Here is an 18,044-nt window from a genome sequence, read left to right as displayed (position 1 = left end):
AACACGCATTTCTCGGGGTTGAGCTTGATTTGGAACCGGCGTAGGTTCTCAAATGTTTCCTTGAGGTCTCCCAGCAAAGTGCCGCGCTTCTCCGTCTTCACCACAATGTCGTCCACGTAGACGTGAGCATTTCTGCCGAGTTGCTTGAGGAGACACTTCTGCATGCAACGCTGAAAAGTGGCACCGGCATTTCTTAAGCCGAATGTCATAGTCAGGTAGCAGAAGGCTCCAAATGGCGTGATGAAGGCGGTCTTCAGGCGGTCGTCCGGATCTAGCTTTATCTGGTGATATCCTGACTAAGCATCCAAGAAACTCAACAGCTCGCATCCGGCCGTGGAGTCTATCACTTGGTCAATCCTTGGCAGGGCAAAGGGATCTTTGGGGCAAGCCTTGTTGAGGCTCGTGTAGTCTATACACATGCGCCACTTGTTATTCTTCTTTAGCACAAGGACCGGGTTGGCGAGCCACTCTGGAAAGAAAACTTCCATAATGAAGCCGGCCGCCAGAAGCCGGGCTATCCCCTCTCCCACAATCCTGCGTTTCTCCTCCAACAGTCGGCGAAGGGGTTGTTTGACTGGCTTTGCGTCTTCTCGGACGTGTAGTTTGTGCTCGGCGAATTTCCTCGGAACACCCGGCATGTCCTTGGGGGACCATGCAAAGATGTCCCGATTCTCACGGAGGAAATCGGCGAGCTCGCCTTCCTATTTGCTGTTCAGGCTTGCCCCGATGACGGCAAACCTCTCTGGATGCTCGGGGTCAAGAGGTATCTTCTTCGTCTCCTTGGCCGGCTGGAAGGATCCTTGAGCATCGTGCTCCTTGGGGTCGGGGGACACGGCCGACTGCTTGCCAGCTATGGCCACGACTCGGTCCAACATCTTCTTTTCTTCGGCAATCACAAGGGACTCGGCCAGCCGGCTGCTAGCTGCCGCGCACTCAGAGGACTTCTTGTAATCGCTAGCTACGGTGATGACGCCTTTGGTACTTGGTATCTTCATCTTGAGGTATGCATAGTGGGGAACTGCCATGAATTTGGCCAAGGCAGGTCGGCCAAGCAATGCATGGTAAGGGCTCTCCAGGTCCACCACTTCAAACCAGATCGCTTCCCGGCGGAAATGCTCCTTGTCCCCAAAAAGTACGTCAATCTTGATCTTGCCAATGGGGGCACAGGACAGGCCGGGTACGATGCCATGGAACACTGTTCGAGTAGGCATGAGCTGCTTCGTCTTGACATTTAGCTTCTCCAGGGTGTCACGGTACAGGATGTTGATGCTGCTCCCGCCGTCTATCAGCACGCGGGAGAAGCGGGCAGCGCGTCTGTCCGTCGCGAGGGTGGCTTCCAGGACCAGCGCATAAGAGCCGGGAGACGGCATCACCTCTGGATGGTCGGCCCGGCTCCAGCTGATGGGCTTTTCTGACCAATGCATGTGTTCGGCGGGGTAGGCAGCGACCATGCTGACTTCCTGGTGCTCTCGGCGTTTGCTGCGCCGGTCTTCGGGCTGGCTCGTAAAGACAATGTAGGTCGCTTGCTCGTCGGGGAATTCGTCGTGCACAGCTCCGACTGCGGGCCGTGCGGCCGGAGGCGGCGGGGCCGGAGGCGGCGGGCCGGCAGGCGGAGGCGGCGCGAGCCCCTCGCCTTTGGAGATTCGGGTGAGCCAATGGCACTTCCGGGTTGTGTGGTTGGACGGCTTCACGCCGCTGTGGATCTTGCACAGGGCGTCGAGAGTTTGCTCGTAGGAGAAAGCCGGCTGCCAAGACGGCCTGCCGCCCTTGAGTTTCTGGGGCGCGGGCCGCCCTTCGGGTGGCACGTCTTCAACTGTGGCCACCTGCCGACTAGCGGGAGGCGGCGCGGGGCCCTTGCGCTTGTGGTCGTTCGAGTGTGGGCGTCGGCCGGAATCCCCAGCCGGCGTCTTGGGCGCTGGGTTGAGTACTTTCCCAGACGCGTCTACCCGAAGCTCGGTCTTCATCGAAGAGTCGGCGGTGGCGTACTTGTCCGCTATGTCCAGAAGCTCGTCGAGGGTAGTCGGCTCGTCGCAGAGGAGCTTGTGCTTGAGGAGGGTGCCTTCTCGGCATCCGGCTGTGAAGTATTCTATGGCTTGCACCTCGTGCACCCCCTCGCAAGAATTGCGGAGCTCGGCCCAACGCATGAGGTAGTCGTGAGTGGACTCGGCCGGGCCCTGTACGCACAGGGAGAGCTGCCTGGGCTTGGGGGCCCGCTTGTAGGTGCTGGTGAAGTTGCGGATGAAAGCTTTGGTGAAATCTAGCCAGCTGTTGATGCTGAGAGGCTTGAGGCTGTTGAGCCAGGTCCGCGCCGTGCCTTGCAGCATGAGGGGCACGTACTTCACGGCAACGCGCCGGTTGCCGTTGGCTATGCTGACCGCCGTGGAGTAGTCGATCAACCAATCTTCCGGCTTCACGGAGCCGTTGTACTTGGGCGTGTCTCTTGGGAGCGAGAACCCTTTGGGGAAAGGCTCGTCGCGGATGCGGGGGCCGAAACAAGGCGGGCCGACATCGTCTTCTTCTTCCAGCGCCAGGGATCGCGCCAGGCGGTCGATCCGATGGCGGGCGTCGTTCTCGCCGACTCCTTCGCGGCGACCTAGTCGGCCGCTGAGAGTCGGGTGCGCCACTGGCGGCGGGGTGGGATATCTCTCTCCACGGGGTCGAGGCGGAGGCGTGTTGCCCCGCCATTCCATGGCTCGGGGATGGCCATCCGCATCTCGCTCGATGGAGATTCGGGTCCGGCTGGCCGCCGGCTCTTTCTCGCGCCGCGCGCGGGTGTTGCTCGTAGTCGGTGTCCGGGACGTCGCGCCGTGATCTCGGCGCGGGGGAGGGCTTCCCGCGCGGGCGTCGGCTTCGTGCCACTGTGCGGCTGCATCGATCAGCTGCTGGATGCGCCGGGTCATGTGGGGGAGGTCTTCGGCCTCCAAGCCGTCCAACTCGTCTACGGCCGCCTGGGCGGCACACAAGTTCTCGAGCGGGGTGGCATAGACCGGGCGGTCGACCCCCAGCGTGTCGGCAATGACGGCGCCGCGTTGCTTGACAAGGCCGGCCCGGCTTGGCCCGCCCGGGGCCGGCGTGCCGAAGGCGGCGCGGTCAGCTTCGCGCTGGTAGGCCTCTGTGAGGCGTCTCACGGAAGCCAGCCTCCGGCCCTCTGCAAGGAGGGCGAGGCGGCGTGCCTCCAGTGCTTCATCGTCGGCATTAGCCGGGAGGGGGGTGGACAAGTCGTGGGCCGCCGCGCGCGAGGCGTCGTGGGTGCTCTCGTCGGCCGGGCCGCCGTGGCCGACGACCATCACTTCGGTGGTGTCAGTATCGCGGCCGTCGGTCTGAGGAAGCGGGTCGTTGTAGATCGCGGCGTTGGTGGGGAAGGTGTCGTAGGAGGCTGTGTCGGAGTCGACAGGCATCGGGTCGGTGGAGCCAACCGACTCCAGATCCACAGCGGGCTCGCTAGAGACATGGAGCTGGCCGAGGAGGTTGGCGAGGTGGTCGGTGCCCGCATCGGAGGCGAGCTCGTCGGAGATGAGTGTTTCGTCGAGGAGATCGGCGAGGCTGCTCACCGCACAGATGCTGGTGAGGCCTTGCAGCACGTCGTGGCAAGCGCCATCGGGCGTGCCGGGCTGGCTACGCTCGCTGGGGAGGAAGAGGGTTCCCGTCCAGAACAGGTCTCCGGACGACGGTGCACCTGGCCCCACGGTGGGCGCCAAATGTCGGGTGGTAGGTGCGACATATGCCAACGGGTGGCTTATCATTGTGGGAGCCAGTAAGACTCGCCGGTGCCTGGAAATGGGATGAGGCGAAGACATGCACGCCGGCGAATCTTACCCAGCTTCAGGGCTCTCCATGGAGATAACACCCCTACTGCTGCTCTGCGGGGTCTCCGCATGATCACTAGATGGACAAGTAGCTACACAATGCTCCTTGAGCTGTTCGGTGGGAGGAGGAAGAAGGGCACGGCTAGCTTGCTTCTTCTCCTCGTGTGGTGTCTAAAACTAGTAGGGGGTCCAACCCTTTGCATGGGTGCCCCGGGGGGTTTATATAGGCCTACCCCCCGGGGGTACAATGGTAATCCGACTGGGCTCGGGGCCCAGCCGTCTGTGACTGCGCTCGCCGGCTTCTGTGCCGACTGCTGGGGCCCGCCGGCTGGTGGGTCCCGCCGGCTGCCAACTCCTTGGCGACAGACAGGCCCCACTGCCAAGGGTCTTGTCGGTGGCTGGTTACTGTTGCCTCAACCTGATGACGAGGGCTTCGTCGAGGTAAGCGTGGCTATAGTGCCGCCGTCCTGCGGGCGATCATTGTAGACTTACCGCGTCTTGTCTCCTTAACGGGGCATCTTCTTCGAGGGGGGAAGCGAGCCGGCTGCGGGGAGCCGGCCCCGTCTCGGGCCGACTGGGGGAGGCCAGGCCGCCTTCGGGTGTCTCTCTGCCCGAAGGGGCCCACTGCCCGTGGGCCGTACCGGTAGCCCGTCGTGGATGACATCAGGGTCAACATGGCAATAGTGCCGCGCCGGACGGGTCATGGCCACTCCGTACGGCGCACTGTGCCAGGCGTGCTCTGGGATTCGGGGGTGGCAGGCTTCACTATAGCCACGCCCCATCTCATCGCTGCTAGGTGGATGCAAACTTTGAGGGTACGGTCTCGACCGCTTTATGGGAGCCAGCTTCTTGGAGTCGGCCTTCTTGCGGCCGGCTTCTCAAAGTCGGCCCTCTCCAAAGCTTTCTTCATGAGGGCTAAAGTCGGGCCGCCTTCCGAAAGCCGGCCTGGGTGACAGCCAGCAAGGGGAAGGCGGCCCTATGTCTTGGATTCTCGAGAGCCGGACGGGCTCATAATTTTTTCAGAAGGGCAAGGGGAAGCCGGCTAGGCTACCCATGGCTATTTACTCCGACAAGTCATGAGTGTGGATATGTTTTGATCATCTCCATGTACTAGATAACTAGTAGTTGATAGATGTCATGATAAATTCAGTCTACTATTACTTCATGTTTGAAAGGTTCCCCTTGTTTGCATCCAAGAAGCACATGACCTCAAAGAAAGCTGGGCTGTTTTCTTTCAAGTCATGAAACTTTTACTTGTCAAGACAGAGCAACTTTGTATTTACCCGTTTCATGCTTGTGTGCATATGTGCTACTGTATGCTATATTGTTCTTGTCCTATATGTGCTTCCTTTCCAACAGCGATACTGTCCGATCACGGGTTCCGGCAAAACCCTCAAGGTTCAAACACTGGGGTGCGCGCGAAGATCTCCCCCTACCGATCCACGTCCTAGCTTCGCTAAGATCTCAGGGACTAACTCGATGAACTCGAAACACAAAGAACACAAGATTTATACTGGTTTGGGCCACCGTTGTGGTGTAATACCCTACTCTAGTGTAGTGTGGTGGATTGCCTCTTGGGTTGAGGATGAACAGTACAAGGGGAAGAACATCCTCCTGAGGAGAGGTGTTCTTGTGCTCGGTGAACTTGTGGTTGTTCTGGTCTCTCTCGATCTGTCGGATCCCCCTTCTACTATGGTGGCTAGTCCTATTTATAGAGGCCCTAGTCCTCTCCCCAAATATTGAGTGGGAAGGGAGCCAACAACGGCCAATTTGGAAGGGGACAACTAGTACACCTTATCCTGACAAAAGTGGTCTTCGCCTGCCCAAGGCTCTGGTGGTGACGCTGTCTTGGGCTCCACGGTGACCTCCGTCTTTCCGTCCTTCTGGTCTTGGTCTCGTTGCACTGATATGAAAACCTTTGCTTGATGCCTCGGTACTCCATGCCTGCGCTTGCTTCCTTGATACCAAAGAGGAAACAAGGACACTATGCGTGCTGGCGCCCGCCTAGCGCCCGCCTGACGCTCGTCTGATCTCGATCGTCATGGCTCACGTCATCGGAACCTCGCGAGGTTTGCCTTGCCTTGAACTCTCCGCCCCTCGCGAGCCAGCCTGGTGAGGCCGCTCCTGAGGAGGTCTTGTGTTGTCTGCCTCGCGAGGCTTGGCCCCTCGCGAGGGTCTTGAGTCCTTGCTGGTGAAGATGGGCCGTACGGGCCCGCTCGTAGAGCCACGCCATGGGCCGCAGGAAGGCAAGTCTGGGGACCCCCGTTCCCAGAATGCCAACAGTAGCCCCCGGGCCCAAGGCGCGCTCGGGCTTGGCTTCGAGGCGAAGCCAAGGAGCAAGTGTGGAGTGCTGCGGGCCCCAATAGCCTGCGGCCTGGGTCGACGCGTGGCGGTTGATTGGACGTGGGCGACTCCGCTTCCCCACGCTGCCTCGACAACTGCCTGACTTGTCAAGTCCCTGCTGCATGCAAGGAAAATCCATATTATTACCTTAGATCGTGGAGGCCGGCAGTTGGCCTCCCTTTGGCTATAAATGGGAGGTGGGGGTCGGAGCCCCATCACCAGTCTCTCCTCTGCCTCGCCCGCTTCTTCTCCTTCCTCGCTCCACTCCTTGCTGGTGCAGTCATGGCGCCGATTCGGAGGTTCTCGGTCATAGAGAAGGGCAAGGCTCCCCTCACGAAGCCCGAGCTGCTCCCGCCGAAGAAGAGGAGGTCTCATCACCGCGAGATGGTCGTGGGGCCGGTGGTGTTGTGGCCTTGGTATGAGAGGCCGCCTCCTGGGTACCCGTTGCCCTTGTATGCTCACACTGGTGAGTCCGGAGGGAGGACCCATGAGCGCCGCCGCCCGCGCCAGGGCCATGGCCGCCGTGCCGCGGAGGCGTGCGCCGTCGCCCCAGGGGTCCATGCGGTGGACTCCTCGCGCGAGTTCGTGTTGTGGGCGGCGATGCCCCCGGGCACCTGGATTCGCCTCCCGCAGTTCTTCACCGCCGAGGGGCCTTGTCGAGCTTTGGCTGCAGCATGCCGATTGCGACGCCCCGGCGACTGGAGCGGAAATTGAAGCCTTTGCCTCTAGGAGGATCTTCATGACCCGAGGCTGGGGCGAGATTGCCCGAGTCTGCCGCACGGAGGGCGCCCTCGCGATCCACTTCGAGTACGTCGGTGCCTCTGTGCTGCTCTTCAAGGTCTTCGACGAGGAAGGCCACTGCCTGGAGTGCTTTCCTGAAGGAGGTAACCAGGTCGGCGCAACGGCGGGCGTTGGGCCTGCCACAGGCCTCGCCTGCAGCTCCTCCAGCGACAGCGGCGACTCCTGGTGGTCCAGCGACTCTCCCGAGCTCGTGGAGTCTCCGGAGACAAGCGACGACAGCTACGTGCCCCCGAGCTCCCGCCGAGCCCGGAGCAGAGCTGCAGCGTCAGACCGCCGCTACTGATCTGGATGAGGTTGGCGTCGGCCTCTGGTGGCCCACTGTTGATGATGGCGTCATCCACAGGGGCACGTGTAGTTAGGATTCCCTAAGTTATTGCCTTTTGTTCCCTGCGAGGAATCAAGAAATGGACCCCGCTGGGGCGTGTAAGGCGTTTGTAGTGTCCTTTGTTGACATTATCCTTATTATGAAATTGTGCGTCTGCGTGCTCCGTTCCGGCTCGGTTTCCCCTTTCCAACCTCGCGACGGCATGGTGCTCTATGCCGACAGGTCCCGGTCCCCAGGCAGGCTTCAGCCGTTGCTGGTATGCCAGGTCGCGTGCCATGGTCAAGGCCAGGAGATGAGCGGCCCGAGGTCCAGTAAGAGCCCCTGAGACGCTATGCTCAGGAGGTCGCCTTTGGCACGCAAGCGACCGCTGAGAGGTAGGAGAGGGAGACTACGTCGCCACAGCGGGGCTACACAAATGAGAACTCTACACTGTAGTGGTTGATTGAGTGCGAAACTTATCTTGGCAATCCGGGGTCGGTCCCTCGTGAGACGTCAGGCTTGGGCGTCGGCCGCTGTTGAGTAGCTAGGTCAGGCCCGTGTGGGCCTCCCCCTCCTCTCCATGTTCTTCCTGGTGCTCTACATCCTCAGGTCCCAGCCCTCGAGCGAACTCAGCCGCCGCTGGTATGCCAAGTCGCGTGCCATGGTCAAGGCTAGGGGGTGAGGGCTGGAGAGCCAGTAAGAACTCCTGAGTCACGATGCTCAGGAGCCCCCTTTTAACGCGCAAGCGAATCGCATGAGAAAAGAGGGAGAGTCCGCGGTACCGCCCTCTATAGCCTTCAGGAAGCTCCTGCAAGTTAGCGTGAGGGAGGGCACCGATCGCCATGGTGATTGCCGATCCGCCTCTGGTACGTGGGAGGGGACTCCCTGCTGCGGAGAGCCCCGGGGGCATGTACAGCCCCGCCCTGACACGTGGCTTGCACGGCAGGGCTAGACGAGGTGTGTATGGGTACTCGTGAGCCAGCGCGGGACTCACGAGGCCCTACCTCAAGGCGGGTTGCGCCTGGTCTTGATTCTTGTTCGCTGTCTTGGTCCTGTGAGGTGGTCAGACAACCTGCGCCAAACGAATCTCCTGAGGTTATCGCGTGAGCAAGCCAAGCACCAACGGCCCCAGGAGGTGACGTGAACAGGGCCGACCCGCCAGACAGAGCTTAGCCGTTGGATTTATCGACGCTGCAGGGACAGGCCCGAGCACAGACGCGGTGCCTAACCCTCTCACGCAAAGGGTCCTGAAGAAAGACGACCGATGCGCGGCTCCCACAATGGGCGACAATCAAGCAGGTGATAGTCATAGATAGATTAAGCATGAAAGACAGCCTAGCTCAGGTAAATGCATAAACGATATGTGCCACTGGGTCCGGCCCGAGCGGCTTGGGGATGATGCAGCCCGAGGGGCGCCCCCAGCAAGGTAAGCTAAAGACATAGACAAGAAAGGATACATGCCGCAGGGATGGACCCACGCGGCCTGGGAATAATGCAGCCCCCTGGGTGCTCCTAGCTAAATGAACTTAGAAAATGTCACCTGGTTCCGTTGATGAAGGGGTGTCGAGGAAGCTGAAGGTACGCGGCGAAGGGGTTGCTCCTCACGAGCCACCGGGGCCCTGAGCCTCGGGAGGCTCTAGGGGTCCAGGCGGTTCCTTGAGGACCGTCGCCATCTCCGCCAGGACTACGTGGTGCCTGGCCTCCTAGCCCTCCATGACGCTCCGCAGGTTGCGCTGGAAGGCTGCAGCCACGCTCGGCAGGCCGAACGGCATGCGAACGTAGCTGTGAGGTAGACCTTCACAGCGCCCAACACGCGAAGGCCAGAAGCGCTCATGAGATGCGGCTCGGTTGAGCCCTGGTATGTCGATGCAGACGCGCAGCTCACCACCCTCGCCTGGGTGGGGAGCAACGCCAGGTGGGCGGCGATCGCCGCGTATTGCTCTTGCTTCCTGAAGGTCCTGAGATACCTTGGTGATGAACTCCTGAGCGCCAGGCGCTCCTCGCCCAGTGTCCTCCTGAGGGAGACGTGCTGCGAAACACGCCTCCAAGTGGTGCCCGAGCGCCTCCCTCGTGACGTTGGCAAGGTCTGAGGCCCTTCATAAGAGAGCCCCCGAGCCCTGCCCGAGGAGGGCGCCGGGCGTGCCTTCCTTTGCGACAGAGGGAGGCACCCCAGGTGCGGGCCTTGATCCTGACGAGGTGCCACTTGAGGCGCTTCCCTCCTGAGGTCTGGCATGGAGTTGCTTCTTCTTATTCTTGGGGACGATCTCATGAGGGTACCGAGCTGCATTGTTGCCGGGGTCTTCGATTGACGCTGCTTGGAAGGCGCGCTCGAGGGAGCACACCGCATCTCTTTCTTCGCAGGGGACTGTGATGATCCCGCCGCTTCCTGGCATCTTGAGGACGTTGTAGCCATGGTGCGTCATGGCCATGAACTTGGCCAGGGCCGGATACCTGAGGATGGCATTGTATGGCAGACGGATGTGGGTGACGTCGAAGTCGATGAGCTTGGTGCGGTAGTTGTTGCGCTATCCGAAGGTGACTGGGAGGCGGACCTAACCGACCGGCGTGGTGGAGCCGTCGGTCACTCCTGAGAAAGGTTTGGTGGGTTGAAGCTGATCATACGGCACTTGGAGGTTGTCGAACGTGTCGACGGACAGGACGTTGAGCCCTGCGCCACCATCGATGAGAGTCTTGGTAACTTGCACATTGCTAATGACTAGTGAATAGAGCATCTGGAGGACGCCGGCGGTAGCCGAGCACTTGAGCTGATCTGCCGAGCTAAATGTGATGGCGCACTGGGACCATCTGAGCGGGTGCGTGGCCTCGAGCTTGGGGAGGACTGCATTCACCTCGCGAGCAAACTGCTTGAAGATACGCTGTGAGGCTGGGGCTTGAGCTCCGCCCAAGATGCAGGCGATAGCACGTGGCTCCTGGAAGCCCCCAGCCCCCTCGTCTTGGTGGTGGTGGTCATTCCTTCTCGGTGGTGGCGGTAGTGGAGGGAGACCGACGTTTCCCTGAGGACAGCCCTCACGAGGCTGATCCCTCCAGGCGCCCTCGCGAGGCTGATTCTACCAGCGGTCCCCACGAGGCCGGTTGCGCCACTCCTAGCATGGGCCACGGTCATCCCAGCGTCCGCCACCACGTCCTCCTCCTCGGCCATACCCCCGGTCATTGCGCTTGGGGCGTTGACCGAAGCGTCCTTCTCGAATGGCTCTGAGCTCTTGATAGTCGCTGGTGTTGTGGCTATGCAGGTTATGGAAGGCACAGAACGGTCGGCTGCTCTTGGATGACTCGGGCAGGTCCCTGCCGCGCTTTGGGTCTGGCTCCGCCGCGAGCACAGCTGCTCCCTTGCGCTTCACGTCTTTGGCCTTGGCTTTCTTCTCCTCCGTGTCCGCAGCCGGGAGCTCGAGGAGGGAGAGGCGCCCCTCCTCAGATCTTGCGCACTTGGTCGCCAGGTTGAACAGCTCCAGAGACGTGCACAACTCCTTGTGGATGGCGAGCTCCTCCTTCATCTTGACGTCGCGGACGCCATCGGAGAACGCGGAGATGATGGCCTCGTCCGTCACCTTGGGGATCTTGAGATGAACGTTGTTGAAGCGCTGGATGTACTTCTGGAGGGTCTCTCCTGGTTGTTGCTTGACGCGGCGTAGGTCACCCGCAGTCGGTGGGGGGTCGCGAGTGCCCTGGAAGTTGGCGAAGAAACGGTCGTGCATCTCGTTCCAGGAGGAGATCGAGCCTGGAGTCAGATTCAGAAGCCATGAGTGAGTACCATCCTTGAGAGCGATGGGGAACCAATTCGCCATGAGTTTCTTGTCGCCGTTGGCCGCCTCGATGGTCAGCTCGTAGAGCTGTAGGAACACTGCGGGGTTGGGGGTGCCGTCATAGCGAGGAGGCAGATCCGGCTTGAACTTGCCCGGCCAAGCGACGCTACGCAGCTCTGGGGCGAAGGCGGGATAGCCTGCCATGGTCACCGGGACTCTGCGCTGGTGGGGAACTTGTCCTTGATGGGATCCGCGCACCACCGCCGCAGGCGGCACACGGTCTTGCCGTGGTGGGGCAGGGAGCGCGGGGATGTTTTCTCATGGTCGAGGGACTTCTTGGCAGCTTCTTTCTTCTTGCGCGGGCGCCGGACGCGGCAGGTCGCGCCGTGGGGCCGTGCGCCTGGGCACCAAGACTCCGTCTTGGGGCAGAGGTGGTGGAGGCGCTCCATGGGCCATGCCGCCCGCGGCTGGTGGAGGGCGAGGCAGCGAGAGGGATGGCGCAGGGAGCCCCCTGCGGCGTTGACAAGCTCGGCAATGCGGTCGAGCCAGTCCTCGTAGAGGTCGTCGACTGGGCGGTAGCGCAGGAGCTCACGCGCCATGCATAGAGTGGCCTGCGCGTCCACAGGAGCGCGACGAGCGTGGGATGACGAGCCGGCCGGGGTCAGCGATGGAGTGGCGGTGCGGCCGTCCTGCCGCATCGAAGGGTGCAGTGAGGATGCTTGCTACTCGTTCCCCATTGGGTCGGTGGCGGCGTTGGCGGCAGGTGACGGAGAACGACGGGGTGGCCCGCTGACGGGAGCCATGTGAGTAATGCGGGCAGCGAGGGCAGCCCGACGCTCAGCGCGAGCGCGGCGAGCGTCCGCCATGGAGACGATTGAGCAACGGGACGTGGAGCGATGGAAGGGAAGCTTCGGTGCACCCCTACCTGGCACGCAAAATGTCGGATCACGGGTTCCGGCAAAACCCTCAAGGTTCGAACACTGGGGTGCGCGCGAAGATCTCCCCCCACCGATCCACATCCTAATTTCGCTAAGATATCAGGGACTAACTCGATGAACTCGCAACAGAAAGGACACAAGATTTATACTGGTTCAGGCCACCATTGTGGTGTAATACCCTACTCCAGTGTGGTGTGGTGGATTGCCTCTTGGGCTGAGGGTGAACAGTACAAGGGGAAGAACAGCCTCCTGAGGAGAGGTGTTCTTGTGCTTGGTGAACTTGTGGTTGTTCTGGTCTCTCTCGATCTGTCGGACCCCCTTCTACTATGGTGGATAGTCCTATTTATAGAGGCCCTGGTCCTCTCCCCAAATATTGAGTGGGAAGGGAGCCAACAACGGCCAATTCAAAAGGGGACAGCTAGTACAGCTTATCCTGACAAAAGTGGTCTTCGCCTGCCAAAGGCTCTGGTGGTGACGCCATCTTGGGCTCCACGACGACCTCCGTCTTGCCGTCCTTTTGGTCTTGGTCTCGTTGCACCGATATAGAAACCTTTGCTTGATGCCTCGGTACTCCGGGCCTGCGCTTGCTTCCTTGGCACCAAAGAGGAAACAAGGACACTGTGCGCGCTGGCGCCCGCCTGACGCCCTCCTGATCTCGATCGTCATGGCTCACATCATCGGAACCTCACGAGGTTTGGCTTGCCTTGAACTCTCCGCCCCTCGCGAGCCAGCCTGGTGAGGCCGCTCCTGAGGGGGTCTTGTGTCGTTCGCCTCACGAGGCTTGGCCCCTCGCGAGGGTCTTGAGTCCTTGCTGGTGAAGATGGGCCGTACGGGCCCGCTCGCAGAGCCACACCGTGGGCCACAGGTAGGCAAGTCTAGGGACCCCCGTTCCCAGAACACCGACAGATACTCTCTCTAATATATGTAGACAGAGGTACCTTATAATGCTTATATGATGAACTATATTATCTTGACTTGTAAATACATGATGAAGGTGTTATTTAGGATTGAGGCACTGTGTAGCTTCTACTATTTGCTGCTTTAACCTCTAAGTCGTGTGTAGACCTGACCATGTGTTTGTTGGGGGAAAACGACATGTTTGAACTTAATTACCTCAATTGGCTACTATTTAATGTTGATTGGATTGTGCTAAATTCAGTTCATACCGCAAGAGAACTTAACATACCCATGGATCTGTTTGTGATTGGATTGTGCCCGGTTGGCTGCTGTTTAATGTACGGATATCAAGTGAAAGCTTTGTTTCAAATCACCTAAATTGTATTTCCCTTTCTAGCAGCACTAGTCATGAGTGTGCTACGTTCTCATGTTGTCCATTTACTATATGACTAGTAGATTGATACCCTAATAATTTTAGTCTTCCAATGCCACTGTATAGTTTCAGGTGTTCCCTCTTCATTCATTTCCTTATCTAGTGTATACAGACTTGTGTAGCTTATATACTCTATTCTTTGCCAATACTCTATTTTTCCAGTGGAGCATTATCTCTTGCTTGCTTGCTTGCACACCCTCTTATTTTTACTACTTTTATAGTTTGATTGATATATGCTTTCTATGTCTGTATGGAACCTATACAAACATGCCATACAAGGAAATGGGATTGTTCACATGTTGATAGCCCCCTCGATGCCATATCTCTCTCACGTGTCTATTATCTAGGTGTTTTGTGGATCCGGGATCATCTTCAATAATGTCGAATTCATTGAGCAGTGTACCTGATGGCCTGTTACCTTGAATAATAATGTTGACAGGAGCATTTTTGGTTGCACGTTTGCGACTTCTTGCTTGAATCCCAAAGTTTCAGATCAACATGGGGTTCAATGTTTGCTGTCCATTCTTATTGTCCGTCTTAGATCGTTCCCTGTTCGCTGAATCAAGTTGCCTGACCTACCTATCAGGCAGGCTCACATAGCTGTAGCTGCCATGTCCTTTGCAGTTGGACATTTGACGCCCAGGTGCCATCCATTTTATTCTTACACCAAACTTTGAAGGAGTATATTATCTGTGTGCTTGTGTGAATATATTGGAGTACATTTTTATCATGCTGCTGTAATATGTAGTGTAGTATTTATATAGTGCAGTATTCAAACTTGTATGATGTTGTAGTTTAGTATTTATATTTAGTAATAGCTGTATCCAGTACCGCTGCCTACATGCTTCTGGCAGCTGATGCTTTTAATTTTGCTCAGTTTTCGTTGCTTCGGATCGCTTCCTCCTTGACACCTCGATTTGGACAGCGGCAACAGCGATGGTGTTGACACTCGAGCATGCCTACCTCTCCATCTATAACTAGCCCGTCTTCTTTGGACGGTTAGCTGCTTCCTCCCCTTTTTGAATTCTCGATCCCCTTTCTTATTGATGACTCGTTGAATGATTCACAGGGTGCAGGTGCTCTACTACGTGCTACTTTAGACAGGTCACCTGGACGTGTACGTCGGCAATCGAGAGGCCGCTCCAGCTTGCGTAGACCGTTGTCTGGCTCTACCATTGATCAGTTATCTGTAACTTGTTGACCTATTTTCTAGGCCGCATGTTTTGTATTTTGCATGAGTCATTCTTGCTGGAATGACATGATTTAGCTTTTAGTTCTTCTGATCAAACATGTGTTTAGCCTTTTGCCTTTGCTTATCAATATATGTTTTACTTGTTTTGAGCTGCTGCCACTTTGTTAGCTACTGCCACTTGTTTTTGTCTGTAATATGATCACTTGTTAGTTTAGTCAGGTAGGGGTTTAGATGAAATGATCCTGTAGGAAGTAGGTACCATAAATATATCAAAGGCTACAATCATTGAGAGAACCTCGCTCTACTTTTTCAAATGTTCGGTTTAATGATATGGTTTCTATAGCTATGTGAAGCCCCATAATATTTTTTTGGGCCTCGCCAATTGATTGAATGATTCAATTATTTGTCTGTGTTGCTTCTGTAAATGTCATTTGTGATTGTGCTGCATATAGTTGTGTAAAGGTCCTGGATGATGATGTGCAAACAATTATTTCCTCTAGCATTAGTATGTCAAATTTGTGTAAGTTAGTACATGAAGATTTTGCTAGCTGACGTACTAATGCTGCTCAATGAGCGATGCTCCATAGCTGACAACTACTGGTTTTAATATTCAAACAACAGCAGTGCTAGAAAGCTATGTTATAATTAATGTGTACTTGTTGAAAGTTCTTGCTTATATTAGTGTCTCTCATTTCTTTTCTAATGACGTGTCTCTCATTTCTATTCTAGTTAATGTGTAACTGAGAATGAACATACTTCTCTCTTTTTAGACTGCTAGATTGCACTAGTTGAACAATCTTCTCTAGTTTAAACAAGTTAGGATCCATCAATACAATAGGACTTCGTTTGCATTTCACCTAGCTTGTAACCAATATCCTTATTGCTAATTTACCTCAAGTTTATCTGAACATGGTTGAAATGAGTGCTTTAAAGTTTCATGTCTAAGCTCAGTTTTTACCTTTTAAGTCCTAATTAATTATTTTGTTACATCACAGTTAGCTGAGAATATAACTTGAACATTTTATGTATGCCTTGATGTATGTACACACACGGTTGAGCAAATACCGAGCTGCTGAATAACCTAGAGCTAGAGAACTTCAAGGACAAGATCAAGGAGGTTCTTTCCTTGTTGGCAACATTGTGAGGTTTGTGCATCATTAGGATTGCTTGAGTGATCTCAGTATTGTCATTATGATGTTCCATACATGCTCTACTTGATGTTCCTCCCCTCCCACTTTTTGCTATCCAGATCATGACCAAGCATGACAAGAAGGAAGGCTCGTCAACCACCTCCCTACACACCTATCATGACCGATGATGAGATGCCAAAGGTGCGCTTCTTGTTTGTACATTCCTTGCTTGGTTGGTGCCATGGAGATATGCATGTGTCATGTGATGTACAACCTCTCTGTTCTTGTTTCTTGTCATCTGTACTTATCTGCTGGCTTCTTCCTGATGTAATACCCACATGACTATCATATTGGTGGTTTGCTAACGGATTGCATTGCAAATATATTGTTCTTCATCACCTAATGCTTTTGGTTGCCGACAACAAGACCTATAGCTAGTAAACCTGCAATTAGGAAGTTATTTTTATGGTCTATCATGCTGAAATAGAAAAAATGTTTTTTGTCACATGCTTAACACACTTTGAACTATATACCTCATTCGGCTATAGAGAAAAATGTACCTGGTTGTTTAACACACTTACTGAACTAATCAGCCTACCATCTCAAACTACCATCAGTATCCAACAAACGGCTATGGAGATAACTTTTGCCATCAATCCTTTGGTTTAAACAAGTACTAATATTTTGGAAAGACAAAAAGTTGCAAATTCTAATACTGGTTTATGTTCCTTCTTTTAGGTTATGAGAGATGATGCTGGAGATATGTCCTTACCAAACTGGAAGGGCTGCAATCAAATCTAATTGGCAGCATAGCAGTGATATCCGAATATCTAAGCTACTGATCCTTTTTATCTATTTCTTTTCTGTTTGGCCTTCCTGTAGGTTTGCACATAAGCGGAAGTTGTACTGTATATTAGCAGTTGCTGGAGCTGTAATGATATTTTTTTGTGCCAAGGTTATTTGAACGTGGCTGATGGCAATCTTTTAGTTGCTACTTCTCATGTCTATAATGTGATGAAGATGTAATCACAACAAATGATGTATGATGAAACAAATGTTGCTTTGACAGCCAACTTGAAAAAAGTCAATTATTTCTCTCTCGTCTAGTCCTTTTACATTAGTGGGCTGAAAATATTGATGGGCTGGAAGAGGCCTTCGCCCAAACAATGTTGGACAAATTAATTCTTGGGTTGCAAAAAGGCCTTGGCCCAATATTAGGTTGAAAAAATAAATGGAAAAAGGCCGAGGCCTAAATAGAAAAGGCCCAACCATATAGTAGAAAAAATCAGTAGGAAAAAGCATAAAAGGCCGGAAAAGTTGGGCTTGGCCCATATAGACACCTAATCGGACCGGGCTGAATCTTGTTAATGACCTTTTCACTTGGTCGCAATTTTGCCACGTCAGATTGCTACGTCGGATCCGACTTGGCCTGGGCAGAGAGCTAGCGACCAAAATAGAAGGTCATAGAATCAACGACCTTTTGTTTTGGTCGTGGAATTCCACGACCTTCTCACAGAGAAGGTCATTAATTTCAGTTTACGACTGCCAGCTTTTGACCTTCTGTTTTTGGTCACAAAAAGGTCGCAAATGAAAAACAATGACCTTTCAGTGACCAATAGTGATGGTTGCAAGTTGACATATTTCTTGTAGGGATCTTCATACCTAGTTCAATCTCGTTACCGGCAAGTCTCTTTACTCGTTCTGTAATACATAATCTCGTGACTAACTCCTTAGTCATTTGCTTGCAAGCTTATGATGTGTATTACCGAGAGGGCCTAGAGATACCTCTCCGATACTCGGAGTGACAAATCCTAGTCTCGATCTATGCCAACCCAACAAACACCTTCGGAGATACCTGTAGAGCATCTTTATAATCACCTAGTTATGTTGTGATGTTTGATAGCACACAAGGTATACCTCCGGTATCCGGGAGTTGCACAATCTCATAGTCAAAGGAATGTGTATATGACATGAAGAAAGCAATAGCAATAAAACTGAATGATCAATATGCTAAGCTAATGGATGGGTCTTGTCCATCACATCATTCTCCTAATTATGTGATCCCGTTCATCAAATGACAACACATGTCTATGGTTAGGAAACTTAACCATCTTTGATTAACGAGCTATTCTAGTAGAGGCTCACTAGGGACATGATGTTTTGTCTATGTATCCACACATGTATCAAGTTTCCGGTTAATACAATTCTAGCATGAATAATACACATTTATCATGATATAAGGAAATATAAAATAACAACTTTATTATTATCTCTAGGGCATATTTCCTTCAGAAAGCACCCGTAGAACGTTATGAAGTTCGAAATGTGCAGAATGCTAGTGGGGTTGAGATGATGAAGCTAAATGCCGAAGAAAAAGAGAAGCCCCTGGACGAATGGATGCAGGGGCAAACCAAGACCCCGCCCAAAGAAGTCCATATG

This window comes from Triticum urartu, chromosome 3A (assembly GCF_056163025.1).
Source record: "Triticum urartu cultivar PI428250 chromosome 3A, HENAU_Tu73, whole genome shotgun sequence".
Lineage (NCBI taxonomy): Eukaryota > Viridiplantae > Streptophyta > Magnoliopsida > Poales > Poaceae > Triticum > Triticum urartu.
This window is presented reverse-complemented; position numbering follows the sequence as displayed.